The sequence below is a fragment of the Gymnodraco acuticeps genome, unplaced genomic scaffold (assembly GCF_902827175.1).
Source record: "Gymnodraco acuticeps unplaced genomic scaffold, fGymAcu1.1, whole genome shotgun sequence".
In the NCBI taxonomy this organism is placed as follows: domain Eukaryota; kingdom Metazoa; phylum Chordata; class Actinopteri; order Perciformes; family Bathydraconidae; genus Gymnodraco; species Gymnodraco acuticeps.
The window spans coordinates 3,013,098-3,032,236 of record NW_022991154.1 but is presented as its reverse complement, the minus strand read 5'-3'; positions in this window follow the sequence as shown (position 1 = coordinate 3,032,236).

Here is a 19,139-nt window from a genome sequence, read left to right as displayed (position 1 = left end):
GCTCAAAAGAAGCCATACAGGCGCTACATGAATGAGCCACTCCGTAGGTAGCCAGATGCAGCGTAGCCGGGAGCGGGTGCGGGAACACAGCCTTCACCAGCTACCTGCTTAATGGAAAGAGTAGAGCGTTGCTGCTACTCGCCGAACAGAAAGAGGGATGTAATTACACCCACGTTACCGGCAGCGGGAGCGAGAGCACTGCCTTCACCTGGCTGGATTAATAAACACGGCAGTTCAGCGTCTACCAGGAGCGGGGGCGAGAACACTGCCGGCTGAGTTAGAGACGAATGCCAGATGCAGCATAACCGGGAGCGGGAACACAACCTTCACCAACTACCTGCTTAACTGAAAAACAGGGCAGTTCCGCGTCTACCAGGAGCGGGGGCGAGAACACTACCTTCACTGGTTGAGTTAGAGACGAATGCCAGATGCAGCGTAACCGGGAGCGGGTGCGGGAACACAGCCTTCACCAGCTACCTGCTTAACGGAAAGACAAGGCAGTTCAGCGCCTACCAGGAGTGGGGGCGAGAACAGTGCCTTCACTGGTTGAGTTAGAGACGAATGCCAGATGCAGCGTAACCGGGAGCGGGTGCGGGAACACAGCCTTCACCGGCTACCTGCTTAATGGAAAAACGAGGCAGTTTGGCGTCTACCAGGAACGGGGGCGAGAACTGCCTTCACTGGTTGAGTTAGAGACGACTGCCAGACGCAGCGTAACCGGGAGCGGGAACACAGCCTTCACCGACTACCTGCTTAATGGAAAAACGAGGCAGTTTGGTGTCTACCAGGGGCGGGGGCGAGAACTGCCTTCACTGGTTGAGTTAGAGACGAATGCCAGATGCAGCGTAACCGGGAGCGGGTGCGGGAACACAGCCTTCACCGACTACCTGCTTAACGGAAAAGCGAGGCAGTTCAGCGTCTACCAGGAGCGGGGGCGAGAACACTACCTTCACTGGTTGAGTTAGAGACGAATGTCAGATGCAGCGTAACCGGGAGCGGGTGCGGGAACACAGCCTTCACCAGCTACCTGCTGAACGGGAAGAGTAGAGCGGTGCTACTACTCACCGAACAGAAAAAGGGATGTAGCTACATCCGCATTACCGGTAGAGGGAGCGGGGAGCGAGAGCACTGCCTTCACCTAGCTGGGTAAAATAAAGAAGCTTAACAGTACACGCAAGACGTTAGCCGAGCAGCTGCTGCTAACGATCAAGCGATATCAAGTCAAATAACACACATGTTTAAGACCAGATAACTAGCTTCGAAAGAAGAGAACAGCACAGAGCTGTAGTTACAGCAGTAACCATGGCCAGTGCTCACACGGCATATAACCGTAGTTACAGTAGTAACTATGGCCAGTACTTACACGGCTTAGAACCGTAGTTACAGTCGTAACTATGGCCAGAACTTACACAGCATAGAGCCGTAGTTACAGTAGTAACTCTGGCCAGTACTTGCACGGCTTGGAACCGTAGTTACAGTAGTAACTATGGCCAGTACTTACATGGCTTGGAACCGTAGTTACAGTAGTAACTATGGCCAGTACTTACACAGCATAGAGCCGTAGTTACGGTATTGACCATGGCCAGTACTTACGGCTTAGAACCTTAGTTACAGTAGTGGCCGGTGCCTAAAAGTGTCAGCCAAACGGCTGCCCACTAGATAATATAATATTGGGAGGATGAAATCCTCCTTAATGGCCAAACATGCAGAGCACACAGCACACAGCGAAGATTGTTCTCTGCATATCGTCCTAGTGCTAGGAGTCTAGTACTAGGAGTCTAGTACTAGGAGTCTAGTACTAGGAGCAGTAAATACAACGATATAGCGCTACTGCAACCATACCATGCGTTTACCGCTGAGTTAAATAATTAAGCTTAACAGTACATGCAAGGTGTTAGCCAAGCGGCTGCTGCTAACAATCAAGCAACCAGTCAGAACACAATGTTAAGACCAGATAATTAGCTTCTAAGAAAGAGAACAGCCCGCATAGAACCGTAGGCCATGGTTACAGTAGTAACCGCACATGCGGAGCACACAGCACCCGCAGTGAAGATGTTCTCTGCATATCATCCTAGTGCTAGGAGTCTAGTACTAGGAGCAGTAATACAACGATCTAGCGCTACTGCAATCAAACCCTATGTTACCGGGAGCGGGAGCACTGCCCTCACCGGCTGAGTTAATAGTTAAAGAGCCTGTGACAGCATCCCAACAACTGTTGTGCAATGAAATATTGGGCTACTAGTAATCTCGAACCGTCAGTATAAAAAATAAAAAGCGATACCGTTCCGTTAAATAGCAATAATTTCGAACATCGCGGGGAAATTCCTTCGACTCATTTCGAAGTTTTGGGGGAAGCCGGAAGTGACGTCAATGCGGGAACGCTTCACTGTGCGGCGAGAGAGCCAAACACGGACAAAGTGTGTTGTCATGCGTAGAAATGGTGAATTACTGAGTTTAGGCACGTTAATAACGTTTTAATGAAGTTGACTACAGTATATTCATATTTGTCAGTGCTTTCATGTCAATTCGGTGAACATAAACATAAATGATCGTGGTGAAGATGATGATTACATTAGGATTAAAAATCGGTAGTGAGAGCTACTGAATTTCCTCCCGTAGGATGTGATATAAAAACAAATCGATTATTTTTGTAGTTGTAATAAACTCAAGTGGATGAAACTACATTTATTAGTGCTTTCATGTCAATTCGGCGAACATATGATAGATTAAATGATCGTGAGAATGATGATTACAAATTGTTTGTTTGTGCCGGTCTGCATTTCCTGTAGAGAAAACAAACCGATGCTTTTTATAGTTGTAGTACACCAACATGGATTAAACGTGTGGTTTTTTCACCACAATGTTGGGGAAATTAATGGATAAAATGCACGGATTATTATTATTATTATTCCCACTCCGATCGGGACAATAGGTCCACCGTTTCCCCGCAGCGAGGCTCCCCCCGTTGACAGTTTACGTGGGCTGGGTGCAGTGGCGGACTGGCCATCGGGACGAATCCCGATGGGCCGGTACCGAAGTGGGCCGGTCGGATTAGTCACTAGCACATCCCCCAGAGGCGGCGCGTGAGGCTCAGGTTTGGGAAGGCTAAATAACTTTTTTTACGCCTCCGGCGTCTATAGAAAAGAGATCAACTCAGTGTGCGGAGTTTAAATCTCTCAAGTCATATTACAGGATAAAGGAAATACAGTTTAAACTGCCGTATAAAGAGAAGACGCCGACGTGTCGCACTTATCATTCATATTACATCATCAATCATATAATATCATAATGTATCATATATTTCCTTATCTGAGTCAGCTTCTCCAGCCGTATCTGGCCGTGCAACACTTAGTGTCACAGACTGTAAGCAGAAGTATTATTTTAAGCAACACATTATGTTGACGAAACACTCGAGTCAAATGTAATTAAAGTCAGATCCACTCGTGTCTTAGACGTGAACGCGCTCTCAGCTGGTGAGAGAAACCCTGGCTTGATTTACCGAGTTGATAACCAGCGTCGTAGGACCGCTTAGCGAGATCTCGTTTGTTAGTTTGTTGTTGTTAGTTTGTTTGTTACTCAAACATATCCAGGGTCTGTTGAACTGGCTTCGTAGTACAGGGCACAGGTGGCTAGCAGCGCTAATGTCAAAGACACAGACATTGCATTATATTTGTATTTTACCAGGATGCAGTGACACAAATATTTACATATTTACATTTACTATCTACAGCACCCGCCGCCCCTGACATCCCCCACTCCCCCCGTTGACAATTTACTAGCGGTACCGAAGTGGGCCGGTCGAGAGTCCCGGAATGATTTTTAGTCCCAGTCCACCACTGGCTACATGACCGTATGATCGCCCATATTGACGCACCTAATTCCTAAACTTCTAACAGATACAATAAACCGATCCTTCAGCCTCATGAGCTCTCAGACACGTTCAAAATTAAACTGTCATCGCTGTCTGAGCTTGCTGCTGTGTGCGCCATGTGCGTTTACATGCAGATGCTGGGATCCTGAACGGTGCAGCTGGAGCGCTGTGCCCGCAATGACGTCACACATCATTTGGCGGGACTTGAAGAATTCCCGAGAAGATCCAGAAAATGGTCAACATTGAAGGGCAGATTAATAGTTATCAAAGTACAAATATCCAAAATCAGTTCAGTAACGGTTTTCAAGGGGACAATATTTACTCAAATTGATGGGTTTGGATGATGGGGGAAACTCGTGTCACAGGCTCTTTAAGCTTAACAGCAAGGTGTTAGCCAAGCGGCTGCTGCTAACAATCAAGCGACCAAGTCAGAACACAAATGTTAAGACCAGATAATAGCTTCTAAGAAATAGAAAGTACTTACCTTACTCTCTGCATCTAAACGAAAAACGGGTTAAATTGAATGAGGGACACAGCCAAAGCTGGGACTCAAATGCTAATGATAGCTCGGGCACAACGCCACAAGCAGAACTTTCAAAAGAGCATAAGGGCAACTTTATGGGAGAGGAAGCGGGAACACTGTCGTCACCAGAAAGTCTAAGCCAAACAAAAAATAAGACAGCAATCAGGAGAACTTGGCTGGGAGAGGGTGCGGGGACACAGCCATCACCAGCAACAAGCTGACACCAACCTGTCTGTCGAGGCTCTGCACAGCGCACAGCCGGCCACAGCTCCTGGAGGACGCGTTAACGACCCGTAGCTCCGACTGTCAGTCACGAAGCTGCACGCGGCCAGCTGCTTGCAGAGAAATCCCTCAGATCAAACGTTCAAACCTGAACGCTGTAGGCTACAAAAATGTAGCCGCGGTACCCTCGCACAGCGAGAAGATGAAAGGAACCGATCCTCTGACGACACCGGCTGATATAGCCGGTGTCACGTGGGTCACAGGTGACTTTGTTGGTATTGGTACTCGAGCTGCGCATGCGCGCGATGGACATATCCAGTGCTGAAAGCACCGCCTCTGGCGGTCAGTAGGGACGAAATAGAACCACTGTTAACAGATTTGCACACAAACTAGCAACTAGCGAGAGGCATCTGCTCACACAGCAGAGCCCCCAGAGTGATGATTGTCCCCAGGCTTTGTAGTCATCTCCAGCAGGTGTGCGTCGAATGTACGCTGCGATTGGAATGCGTCGGACTCGGCATGCTCCAATCACAATCTTCAGGGGGCGGACCAGGAGATGGCAGCCAATGACGTCAGGGCAACCGCACAGTGCATTTGCATATAACACAGCTTAACAGAGTTAAGACGACCAGGGGGGTATACTACGAAGCAGGATTTTCGCTTAGCCGGCTAAATTCAGGGAAAACTCCGGCTTTCCGGTCCTACGAAGCTGGTTCTCTTTTTAGCAGGCTAGATCTCCATGGTAACTTATGCTTAGCGGCTAACCTGGTCGGGACCAGGTTAGGTTGCAGGCTAAGAGCTCAACTCAGTGAAAGCACTGCCTGCTGACCAATCAGAGCTCAGTGTGCGGAGTTTAAAGCGATCAAGTCATATTACAGGAGAAAGGAAATACAGAAAAGCTGCCATCGCAGGAAAGACGGCCGGCAAAAATCACCGACTGTGTGAACGTGAACATTAATAGAATATCACCTCCCATCTTCAGAGCAATCTGACTATTATAACATTAGCGTTAAGAAAGCTTACTTAAATATCTGCCACAACATAAGTAACCGGATCAGAGTAACATTAAGTACAGTCCGCGGCATATCACTTCGTATCATATATTTTCTTATCTGAGTCAGCTGAGCCATATCTGGCCGTGCAACACTCACAGTGTCACATACTGTATGCAGAAGTATTATTTTAAGCAACACATTAAGTTGACGAAACACTCGAGACAAATGTAATTAAAGTCAGATCGTGTTTTAGACGGGGCAGTGATATCATAAACCTGTTAATGTACGCATTCAAACACTTTTTCTTTTGCCAGCTGTATTCACCTTGCAGGTGCAACTATGTGGCTTTTATCCTGGATAAAGTGTTTAAGTCATGGATGTTTTAAAGTTTAACTTCTTCATTTTTGACTAGTATTAAAGTTCACTTTTCATTCAGGAAGTATGACGCTGCGCTGTCAGTATGCTTCTCCATGTTTTTGATTGGTCGAATGCTCCAAATACCACCCCTTTCATGTGAACACGCACCTAACTAGATAGGAAACGGCTGGCTTGAGCGATCCACTTGATAACCAGCGTCGTAGTAAAGTTTAGCGAGAGCGCGTATGTTTTGGATTAGGCCAACCGGCTAACTCAAACATATCCAGGTTAGGTTGAACCAGCTTCGTAGTATAGGCCCCAAGTTAGGTTGCAGGCTAAGAGCTCAACTCAGTGAAACCAATCAGAGCTCAGTGTGCGGAGTTTAAAGCGATCAAGTCATATTACAGGAGAAAGGAAATACAGAAAAGCTGCCATTGCAGGAAAGACGGCCGGCAAAAATCACCGACTGTGTGAAGTGAACATGAACATTAATAGAATATCACCTCCCATCTTCAGAGCAATCTGATTATTATAACATTAGCGTTAAGAAAGCTTACTTAAATATCTGCCACAACATAAGTGTAGAGTATTCGCATTTGGTCTCTTTGGTTCTTCTGCTGACACCGATCCGGCATGCGAGTAGTGTGGTGATAACTACCAGGTGTATGTAATGTTGCTCCGTTACTATCAAGGTTATTAAACCAAGTTCTATAACAAACATGACTCGTTTATGAGAACATCAAACATGGTGTCAGAAGTCAAGTCTCCGGAGTTTTTTTCGGCGGATTTTTCACGTCTGGGTGACGTTTGAGAGGACAACTAAGCCTGCTCCACCACGACGCTGCAGCTAAGCTAACATGGCGGAAGGATTCCGGAGACCCGACCCACTCGTCTTTGACGGTAACATCGCAGAGAACTGGCGAGTATTCGAACAGGAATATGACATTTTCATCGCGGCGGCACACTATGACAAGCCAGCACGCACACGAGCATACATTCTCCTCAATATAGCGGGACCAGAGGCCATCGAGCGCGAGAGGTCTTTCGTCTATGCGGCTGAAGTGAGGGGTCCTGGCGAGGATGCGCCCATCATCACTCATGCCGAGTCTAAAGAAGACCCGGAGTGTCTGAAAAGAAAATGTAGGGAGATGTGTAACCCTCAAACAAATGTCACTATGGAAAGACACAAGTTCAATACAAGGAATCAAAAAATTGGTGAGTCAATTGAATCGTATGTCAGTGCTTTAAGGATCAAGGCAAAGAGCTGCACATTTGGGAATCTCTATGAAGAACTAACCAGAGATAGACTGGTCTGTGGTATCAGTAATGACAACTTAAGGAAAGTGCTCCTGAGAGACTGTGATTTAACACTAATCAAGGCTGTTAACATATGTCAGATCCATAAGATGACTGAAGAGCACAATAAAACGCTAGCTATGCCACAACACTCTGCCACAAATGTGGATTCAGTTCAGACTTACCAGAGAGGAACACGAAAATACGACAACAAAAGGAAACCTCAGGCAAATGGAGTTTGCTCTATTTCCAACTGCTACACCTGTGGAGGTGGTCATGCAGCAAAGAGGGACAACTGTCCAGCAAATGGTCAACAGTGTCACACCTGCAAAAAGTGGAACCATTTCAAGAAGTGTTGCAATTCCATACAACAAGCAAGGGCCCAGGAGGATAGTTCATCAACTAGAACCTGATCAAGCTGATACAACTACAGATGAAACATTCTATGTTGACGGCGTAACACTGCAAGTAAGTGTTGACGCAACTGATGCACAGATAGATAAAAATGATGAGGCTTTTGTCACAGTGCAAATCAATGACAATGTAGTCGAGATGAAAGTAGACACTGGTGCGAAGTGCAATGTTATGTCAAAAATGTCATTCAATGTGATAAAAGGAGATGAAAAAATACAGATGTGTTTTAAATCCACTAATCTTGTTTCATATGGTGGTAGCAAAATCAAAACTGCGGGCGTAGTCAGACTGCAGTGCCACCTAGTGGGAAAAGTCCACACACTGCCATTCTACATTGTAGAAGAGGATGTCCTGCCACTGCTTGGGCTACGAGCGTGCAGACGGATGGGACTAGTTTCATTCAGTGAAGCAGTTCATCAATTAAGCCCCACTGACGATGATTTTTCAGTTGAGATCCAAACAGAATACAGCGATCTCTTCTCTGATGAGCTTGGAAAGCTACCTGTGATGTACTCCATGACTCTCGACCCAGATGTAAAACCAGTCGTTCGGCCTGCACATCGCATACCTGTGGCTATGAAAGACAGAGTCAAAGCTGAACTCGACAAGATGCAGGAACTGGGCGTCATCATTCCTGTCTCAGAGCCCACTGATTGGGTGTCCTCTATGGTAGCCACTAGCAAAAAGGACAAACAAGAAATCAGGATATGCATTAATCCAAGAGACTTGAACACTGCTCTGAAAAGACCACACCATCCTATGCGTACTGTGGAAGAAGTCGCCACACACATGTCAAAAGCAACTATGTTTTCTGTATTAGATGCAAAGAGATCTTTTTGGCAGATTCCACTCGACCATAAGTCTTCCATGTTAACCACTTTCAGCTCCCCTTTTGGTCGTTACAGATTTCTAAGAATGCCATTTGGAATCAATTCTGCCAGCGAGGTGTTCCAGCGCTCTATGGAACAGATTTTCGACGGATACCCCTGTGAAATAATCGTTGATGATATCATTATTGCAGGTAAAGATGTTGCAGAGCACGACGTCAACCTGAGAAAAGTGCTCAACAGGGTCAGGGAGGTAAACTTAAGGCTTAACCCCCTCAAGTGCAAGTTCAGGCTAAGCCAAGTCGGCTATGTCGGCCATGTTTTCACCAGTGAAGGACTCAAAGCGGATCCTTCCAAAACAAGTGCTATTAAGGAGATGCCAGTGCCAGCAGACGTCCCAGCCTTACAAAGATTTCTGGGGATGGTCAACTACCTTGGAAAGTTCATACCAAACTTCAGCCAGCTATCAGCTCCACTACGGCAGCTCACACATAAAGACACAGAATGGACATGGCACGAACAGCAGCAGAAAGCTTTTGAAGATTTAAAGAAACGCATGTCTTGCCCACCGGTGTTGCTATACTACGACGTTGACAAGCCAGTGACACTTACCTGTGACGCTTCACAGTACGGACTCGGTGCAGCGTGTTTGCAGGAAGGAAAACCTGTAGCGTATGCTTCGCGTACACTAACTGAAACAGAAACCAGATATGCTCAAATCGAAAAAGAGTTGTTGGCAGTGGTCTTTGCATGTTCAAAATTCAATGACTATATCTATGGTAAACCAGTCACTATTGAAACAGACCACCAGCCCCTCGTCACCATACTAAAAAAGCCCATACACACAGCACCTGCAAGACTACAAAGAATGATGCTACGACTACAAAAGTACGACATCACTCTTGTGTACAAATGTGGAAAGCAAATGTTCCTGGCTGACACTTTGTAGCAAGCTCCCCGCAGCTCCACAGTTCAGCAAGCTGAAGAAGAGGACAACTTCAACGTGATGACTGTTAACTACATATCTTTTTCTCGCTTAGAAGACTTAGGGAGGCACACCGCTGAAGACATGACTCTGCAAACACTCAGCACCACTATCAGACACGGGTGGCCCGCTAAACAGCATAATCTTCCACATGCCATTAGACCGTATTTTCCTTTCAGAGACGAACTGATTGTTGAAAATGGAGTCATAATGAAGGGTCACAAAGCAGTTATTCCTCTGTCACTACAGAAAGAATACATCAGCATCATGCACAGAGGACATCCTGGTGAAGAAGCTACAAAGCGGAGAGCACGTGGCATTGTTTTCTGGCCAACTATGACAGACAACATTCACACAGAAATACAGTCATGCTCTGTGTGCAACAGCACAAAACCACACCAGCAGAAAGAACCACTCCATCTGCATCCAGTTCCAGACCTGCCGTGGTCAACTGTAGCAACTGACATCTTTGAGTGGCACAATCAGCAATACTTAGTGCTAGTGGACTCATATTCAGGCTGGTATGAGATAGACATGCTTCGTGATATCACTGCAGCAACAGTCATTGCAAAACTGAAAAGACATTTCTCAGTTCATGGAGCACCTCACACCCTCATGTCAGACAATGGGAGGCAGTTTACTAGCCAGCGCTTTAAAGACTTTGCTTCACAGTGGGACTTCACTCATATTACCAGCAGCCCTGAGTATCCCCAGTCCAACGGACTAGCTGAACGGGCTATGCGCAGTGCTAAGCAGCTCATGGAGAAATCTCATAGAGATGGAACTGATGTTTTTCTCAACCTATTAAACATCAGGAATGTACCACGTGACGCAAAATTAGGATCTCCTGCACAGAGACTGATGTTGAGACAAACACGTACAACACTCCCAGTCTCGGTGAAGCTGCTTGAGCCACACATGCGCCATCCACAAGAGGTAAAAGCCCAGCTTCTAAACAAGAGGCTGTATCAAAAACAGTGCTATGATGAGTCAAGCCGACCACTACAACCTTTGATGGAAGGACAGGTTGTTAGGATGCAGACCCCACAAGGTTACAACAGGACTGGAATGATTCAAGAGATTTGCAAGGAACCCCGGTCATACGTCGTCCACTCAGACGGGAAGCTGTACAGAAGGAATCGTAGGCACATTCTGCCTGTAGCAGAGCCTGTCCCGTCACATACCTCCACAAGTGACACTGATCATCAGGACACAGGACTTGAGTTCACAGATTGTAACACACAGGAATCACTGAACAGTGAACACATGAGGGCTGATGTTCCCACAGCTAAACTGCTGTCAGACACTCCTGAGAGTGTCTACAGGACACGCTCAGGCCGTGCTATCAAGCCTAATCCCAAATACAGAGACTGAAGCTTTGTCATGTATGCATAAGCATACCACTCTGAGAACAATGACTCTAAACTGTTAGCTCACACAGTTATGCCATATTGAGGCCTAAAGTTTTGTTTCACAGTGCAAATGTATTCTATTTTAGTAATCTACTTGTTACTGTAGTAATTACTGAGTTAAATGCTGCACTCCTTCTTTGAGATAGGCTCTGTGTTCATCAGTTACTAAATGCACACATAGTTTGATAATGTGTACATTTGCAGCATTCTGTATGTTCTGTCATATGTGCTCAGTATAACAGTTTTGTTCACTACTGTAGGAAGAGCTAAAGAAAGGGGATGTAGAGTATTTGCATTTGGTCTCTTTGGTCCTTCTGCTGACACCGTACCGGATATAGGGATCTACATCCGGCATGCGAGTAGTGTGGTGATAACTACCAGGTGTATGTAATGTTGCTCCGTTACTATCAAGGTTATTAAACCAAGTTCTATAACAAACATGACTCGTTTATGAGAACATCAAACAATAAGTAACCGGATCAGAGTAACATTACAGTCCGCGGCATATCACATCATAATGTATCATATAGCCTACATTTCCTTATCTGAGTCAGCTGAGCCGTATCTGGCCGTGCAACACTCACAATGTCACATACTGTATGCAGAAGTATTATTTTAAGCAACACATTAAGTTGACGAAACACTTGAGACAAATGTAATTAAAGTCAGATCCACTCGTGTCTTACCCCCAAAACACACCAGGAGCGTCTGCGCCGCGTTACGTTGCGGCTGCGCCACGCTGCGACCTCCTCCTGCGTCAACACACACCAGACGCGTTTCAAAACGTTGCGTAAGCAGAGCGTCGTGTGTGCAGCCTCGCAGTTGTTGTTGATTTTGGAATATTTCCTGGACATTTGTACTTCTACAAGTAAGTAGGCTATACGTAGTTAAATGGTTTATGTTTGTGTCTGTTTAAATCGTGTTTATTGTTGTTATTTCCTATTTTGTTGTGTTGTAGACTACAGACACAGTTAATAATAATTGTAATATTCCAGTTATAAACGACATGAATCAAAGATGTGTTGCTGTATTTTAGTGGTAAAAAAATATGCATTCATCATCATAATTATTCTATATATATATATCATTTACAGTGCCTGTAAACCGGAGGAGAACGCTGGCATGTATTCTCCTACTTGAAAGACTACGGGGGGATGGGGGGAGGAGTTTTCGCCGCGGCAAAAATAGGATTCATCCTAATTTTAGAGAAGCGCTGCGCCGAGCCGCTTCTGGGACGCGTCTGAGCCGTAACACGGCGCGTGTGGTGTAATAGCACCCATTGACTAGAGTGGCCGCGATCCTTACGACCGCCGCGGCGCGGCCGTAACACGACGCAGACGCTCCTGGTGTGTTTTGGGGGTTAGACGGGGCAGTGATATCATAAACCTGTTAATGTACGCATTCAAACATTTCTTCTTTTACCAGCTGTATTCACCTTGCAGGTTGTTGGAGATTTGGAGGGATAACTGGTCCGCTTTTCAAATCTCCGCGCGTTCCTATGAAGCTGGTTATAATACAGGAAGGAATCCATATCTACAAAGTAACCGTTAACAATAATCTACTTTAATGGCAATATGACAATGCAATACAATCATTACAATACAACATGATATATTACAGTTATATTGCAATGCTTAAGGAGTAATGCCGGCTTACTCCTGCTCTAGTCCGCATACTGCAGAGCTACTTTCACCCGAGCGCAGCATGTGAAGAAGAGGCCGAACGCCAGGGATCCACCGGATATATACCAGAGTAAGAAGGAGGGGTTTGGTGTTAGGTCAGCTGGTCATCTTTTCAGGTCATCTCATTGGGAGACGCAACGCAGCAGGAAACGCAGCAGGAAACCAAACAGGCTCACTTTACAACAAAAGGTCTCAAGGCCTGCATACCTACACCTCCCCCACAGAGCCATAAAACCCTGTTTACTCCAACCAGCCCAGAATGTTTATAGCCATTTGTAGTCCTTACATTTATGAAAGGATAAAACAGAGAAATCAATATAAAACACAAACACAGGTATTGTTTGAACAGTATTCACTTAACTGCTACTATTGATAAGCACCAGAGAAACCCAAGGGACCTCTCTTAACATCACAACCACTGTAGCTCGTTCTAAGTTGAATGCAAATCAGGACATGCTCTCACCTTCCCCCATCTTCCTTTGTCCTCAAAAACACATGTCAACAGGCCCCATATCCAGCTCACAGTTTTACCCAAATTATTCCCATTTTAAGCTTATCCATAGTTTGCTAACATGAATAAATACAAATATAACTCTACAAGGTGCAACTACTTTTATCCTGGATAAAGTGTTTAAGTCATGGATGTTTAAAGTTTAACGTCTTCATATTTGTCTAATTATATAGTTGACTTTTCATTCAGGAAGTGTGACGCTGCGCTGTCAGTACGCTTGTCCATGTTTGTGATTGGTCGAATGCTCCAAATACCACCCCTTTCATGTGAACGCGCACCTAGATAGGACACGGCTGGCTTGAGCGATCCACTTGATAACCCGCGTCGTAGGACCGTTTAGCGAGAGCGTGTATGTTTTGGATTAGGCCAACCTGCTAACTCAAACATATCCAGGTGAGGTTGAACCAGCTTCGTAGTACAGGCCTCAGGAAGGCGACAGTCGTAACAATAGCTGATCGAAACTAATGTGTTTTATACAATAAGACACTATGATTGTGATTAATTGTATTGATCGTCACCAAAATGAGGCCACTGAAAACCTTTGTAAATTCCTCCTCCTTCTGGGAACTGTCTTCTGATGGCAGACACAACACATGAGGGTAAGGGCTTCCGAATGTGCCTGCCTAGAACTCCATAGGCCCAGCGGATGACTTGCCTGTAAACTGTGTAGCGGTATTGCCTGGGGATAGGGACATAATATCTACAGGTAAACTTGATAGCCTTGTTAACATCAGCAACAAGTGTGATATAGGTGGTGATGGTGTAATTATGGTAACATTGTAATAGAGAAACAGATAAATTAGTCAATTGAGTTTTGATATTGTCTCCAATTAATTATCTACATATAAATATACTTCTTAGCTGTACTATTTGCAATTATTATTAAACCCTTTCAACGTGACATCAAAGATGCAGTATAATTAAAATCTACAGGTTCTGGGTTTTGAAACCTGCTAAACACTGGGCCACTAGGCTTTAATAGTATTTATCTTTTTTATTGTAATTTAAACATACTCATGTCTGCTGGCCTGGAGCGGGCCATGCTCCTGCCTGAAGTTCATGTAGGCTATCTGTAGCACAAAGGGATTCAGACAGCATGCTTCAAAGCCTGGGTGCAGTGTCAGGCATGTTATGTCTGGTCTGGGGGTGAGGTTCTCCACCAGGGCCCAGAAGGCATCCACCTCCCTGCAGCACATACTTTCCACAGCTGAGGTCATGTGCTGGCATTTCCCACACAAGCACCTATCAAACAAAACGTTTATCAGGAAACCGTATTACATCTCTCTCCCCCCCTTCGCTGCTCTCCCCCCCCCCCCCCCCCCCCCTCCCTCCTTCCCTGCTCTCTCTCTCCCCTCCGGTACAGCTCCGTAAGACGTTGTGTGGAGTTGCATTAGGTAACGCAAGATACGGCTGATACTTGCGCATTAGTTTCTGTTATGGATCAGTATTAACAGTCCTGCCAGTAACGTTACTATATTATCAATACTACTTTAATTATAGCCTGATATATGATAGCTAACTTTACAATGTTGTGATGTGACTGATGTTAGCTAACATTAACTGTAGCTAACGCCGGTCACTCACCAAGACAGCTGCCCTGTTCTCCACTGATTCTCCTCACACCAAAGCTCCATTTCTCTCCGATGGCCGTTATTTCGTCTAATCCTTGGCTGCTGCTGGTCTCTTGGACGCCTAGCAGGCTCATAATTATAAGGTTGTGGTCCGTCATATGCATTCAAATATACATTTTCAACCTCTTCTGTGTCAAAACTAGCATTGTGATCCATGTTTATTCATACGTTAGACCGGCCGCTCTCCCCCATGTGACGTCACACGTGGGAGGTCACATGGGAAGGCTTTTTTTATGCGGAAGTAAAAATGTCTTACAAAAAAGACGCCAGTTGTCACTGTAGTGTATATTTATTAGGGCCGGGACTTTAACGCGTTAATTAAGATTAATTAATTACACAAAAATTAACGCGTTAAAAAAATTAACGCATTTTAATCGCACTTATTTTTGCACCGCGGAACGTTTCTCACTGGATGAGTTTCAGGCGTACTGATTATACTGGAGCACCAACTAACGTTGATGACTTCAGACAACAACAAACCACAGTGAACAACAGTGGGAAATGTTGTTTTAAAAAACGGACGGATGGAAGCGTCGATAAGAGCACGGTTCTGTGCACATTATGCAAAAAGGAATTCGCATATCACCGCAGCACATCAAGCCTCAAGTATCACCTCAATGCAAAACATATAGCAGCTAGCGTGGAAGCTAGCGTGGACGTTAGCCTCTTTTATCGCGTTCACACCAAAAAGAGCCGGTACTAAAATTAGTTCATGAGAACCTTTTTACCCCCACGAAAGTCCCTGCTAGAGAGCAGAGAGCTGCTAGAGAGCAGGGACTTTCGTGCGGCTCTCTTGTGAGAAAAGAGCTATATTTCTGATTGGCTGGGCGGATTGCAAACCACGCCCCGTAAAACTCCCAAAAAGTTTTGTGAAGCCGCCATTTTATTATCCTCGCATTAGCATTATTAGCATTAGCCCAGCGCAGAAACGCAGAGAGACTAACTTATGGCAACACAAAATAAAACATGGGAGCGGTGGAGATGAGGAGGTGTCGGCGTTCTGGTGATTTACTCGGAACGCTTCAGTAGAAGCTGCTGGGACTCCCAGCAGCTTCTACTGAAGCCAGTCCCCAACTCCGGGGACTTCCGGCCGGGGACTTTGGGCGGCAGTATACGCCGTGAAGTGGTTTGCGGCCTGCCAGTAAACCCAAAGCAGAAGAAGAATAAGTGACGTCAGCGGCTTCATTTGCCTAATCCACCCCCAGGTTCAAAGAGTTCTCATGAACTAAATTCTCATGAACCTTTGTGGGAAAAGTACTGCGGTGTGAATGCGCCTAATGGTATACTAAAATCCATGTGAAAAAAATTGCTTCTCACTGTTCTTAGGTCAAATATTTATATGTGATTAAAAATGCGATTAATTTTGATTAATTAATTACAAAGCCTCTAATTAATTAGATTAATTTTTTTAATCGAGTCCCGGCCATAATATTTATGTATATTTTTTTGAAAATCTAGTGTAGGTCTATACATCATTTTCCTACACATTTATTCACTGGTGTCTCTATCCTGCAATTTGCTCTTTAAACTTAATGACCCTGACCAGAGCTGTTTCAGTGCTCTGGGCCGAACGGAAACCGGACTGGAATTTCTCAAAGAGGCCGTTTAGTTGGAGATGGTCCTGAAGCTGGGCGGCAACTACATGTCTAACTGTCTACCAGCATGTCATGCACTCACTGGCTGTGGCACAACAAGTAGTTTGTACAGAATAGGAAAGACAACAGCATTCACCAAACTCAAGACCCCTCTCAGCGAGTTCAAAGATCTGGCCCATTTTGGACTCTCTGCCAGCTTGGAAGAGTCTTGGCCAGTCGCAAGAGAATTTGCGCTTCTGCTATATGGAAAAAAAGGAAATTGGACTGATGTGCACAAACTTGGATGAACTGAGGTTCATAATTGCATCAACAACAGATGCAGCCTCGGAAAATCTGCCGCCAACAGAGGATGCATTTCAACAACATGTACAAAGATTTTTTTTCAGACAGCGATATGGTGTCACAGCCCGAACCCAAACCCTTGTTATGGAGTCCTGTTGGCAAGTGGTGGATTGTCAGAGATGGGGCCATTCAACCAGCGCTATTTACAAAACCCCAGCACCTACAGAAGTGAGAGACATTACTCACTTGTATTGCAAAGATGCAAAGTGTGGAGAGAGTGGAAAGTGCCAGTGCCTCTCTGTCGGCCTTCCCTGTACGGAGTTCTGCACCTGCTGTGCAGAATGTCAACATGTGTCCCCTAACGTTTCTGAGGAACCTGGCATTCAACATTATATTCTAGTATCTATATACTTGACCTCTCACAGAATGATTTGATGAATTGTACCGTACTTTGAATTAAGGTTCCAGTTTCAATAAAACCTGTACTATTTACACCTATGTTTTAGAGGCTTGCAATTTAGAACTAATACACTTTATTGTATTGGGTTACTCTTATTCTGACTATTTGGTGATGTAGTTCAGCCACCTGGTATTTCCCTCTCCAAATATAATGACCATCAGAGTGAGCATTCTTAACTTATAGGCTATTATGCCACTTATCCCCCATTCGGAGTTTGACTGTATCAGAGAAGAGGTAGGCCTATGCCTATGAAATCTAATTTGCAATAGAACTGTACCAGATATTTCCATACAACTACTGGTTAGTGTTCAATAGCACCCTAGACAATTCAGTAATGGTATATTTTTTAGGGATTTCTGTTTTTCTGATAAATGAGAGAAAAGTGATGGAGTCCTATGTTCCTATCACCAAAAAGTACAATTTCCGTCTAAACTAAAGCTAGGTTTACAGGACTATAATTCAGTATTTCTTTAGTTAAATAATTGTCTGACTATTTGGTGATGTAGGACAGCCACCTGGTTCATACCTCAGCATATCTGAAGAGGAAAAGAGTGATCATTCTCAAGTTATGGTCTTTCTTGTCACCTTTCCCATATTCGGCCTGGTCTAATTTGGCTCTTTTTCTAAAGAACAACCAAAAAAAAAGCTTTTCCCCCAAAATAAAATTTGCCAACAATCAATTTCATTAATGGGAGACCCTAAAGATAAGAAAAATCATTGTTGTGTTTTGTTCTACCTTGGGTAGGGGTATCTCAAAATCTGATGGCCCTTCCTAGACTATTAGTAATTGAGTACAGTCCAAAGGAGTATACAAATCCCTGAATAAAACATGTATAAAAGAACAATGATTTGTTCCTTCTCACAGTGTCATTACACTATCTAGGAGATTTCACTGCAATAATAAATCAATAATACAGAATCCAATCTGCAACTCGGACCCCTCACAGCAATGCAGTCACTGATCAAATGATCAAATGATGGGGAACTAGGGGAAATGAAAGATGCAGCAGATATTGAGTCTGTGGAGCCGTTGTTTGTTCCAGGCCTGAGTGTGATCCCAGGAGGACAGAGGATGTGAACCCTGAGGAACTGAGTGTCACAAGCAGAGTTTTTTCCTTTTTCACTGGGGACCCACACCAGAAGATTTCCCACGCTTGGAGTGTAATGCGCTGTCGCATTCCCTCCTCCCGGCTGTCTCTGTTCTCGCCCACATATCCTCTCAATATGTTTAGCATGAATCCTCTCCTCCTCTCTGTTTGCTCTCCAACTGAACCTCCTCTCACAGCCTGCTTCTTAATTTCTATTCTGTTATGATAATATTAAAATGAAGCAGTTTTTATACTGCAGGTATGAACAAGGGGTTGAGAGGGACATATGGCAGGAAGAGAAAGCCCCCCCACTCTTTGGAGATCATGACCACACTTGCGTCTGGAGTTGGAGAGATGCACCACACATGTCCACTCCTGGGGGAGACACTGAGGAATGTTAACATTGGGTCATCTCCTCCAGATCTGCTAACGGACACTAAAGGGGTTCAGAAAACTGTCTGTCCTAGGAACTTATTTAAAACTCAGGGTCACAGGATTTCATACCACTATATGTGATGAAGACAATGTTCTCTTATGATGAACATACAGTATGTGCTCTGCAGTGCGTTGGTTGTGTTAACATCCCGGCTGTAACTGACATTTGAGACATGAGCACATTAACAGTTTTTATCATGTCTCTTTTCTTTTTAGTTTCGTTATATTCATTTAACTTTTTGTCCATGAATATACTTTGATTGAAATACAAAACACATGTTTTTTTTACACAGTACAAAAAAAACTAAACATGCTTTATATTTGCCCTTAGGTCAAACGGTTATTAAAGATATACATTAATAATGTAACAAGGTACTAAGAAAATAAATACAAATAACAATACAGTGATTTGAAAAGAGGGCTAGAACATGCCACCATAATATCAACATAATACTTTCACATGTCCATTTCTATTTTTCACGTAAATGTTCTTAATTTAGGAGAGAAATTCATTTGTTTTTGCTGAACATTTTTGTTTTATTCTTTTAAGTGT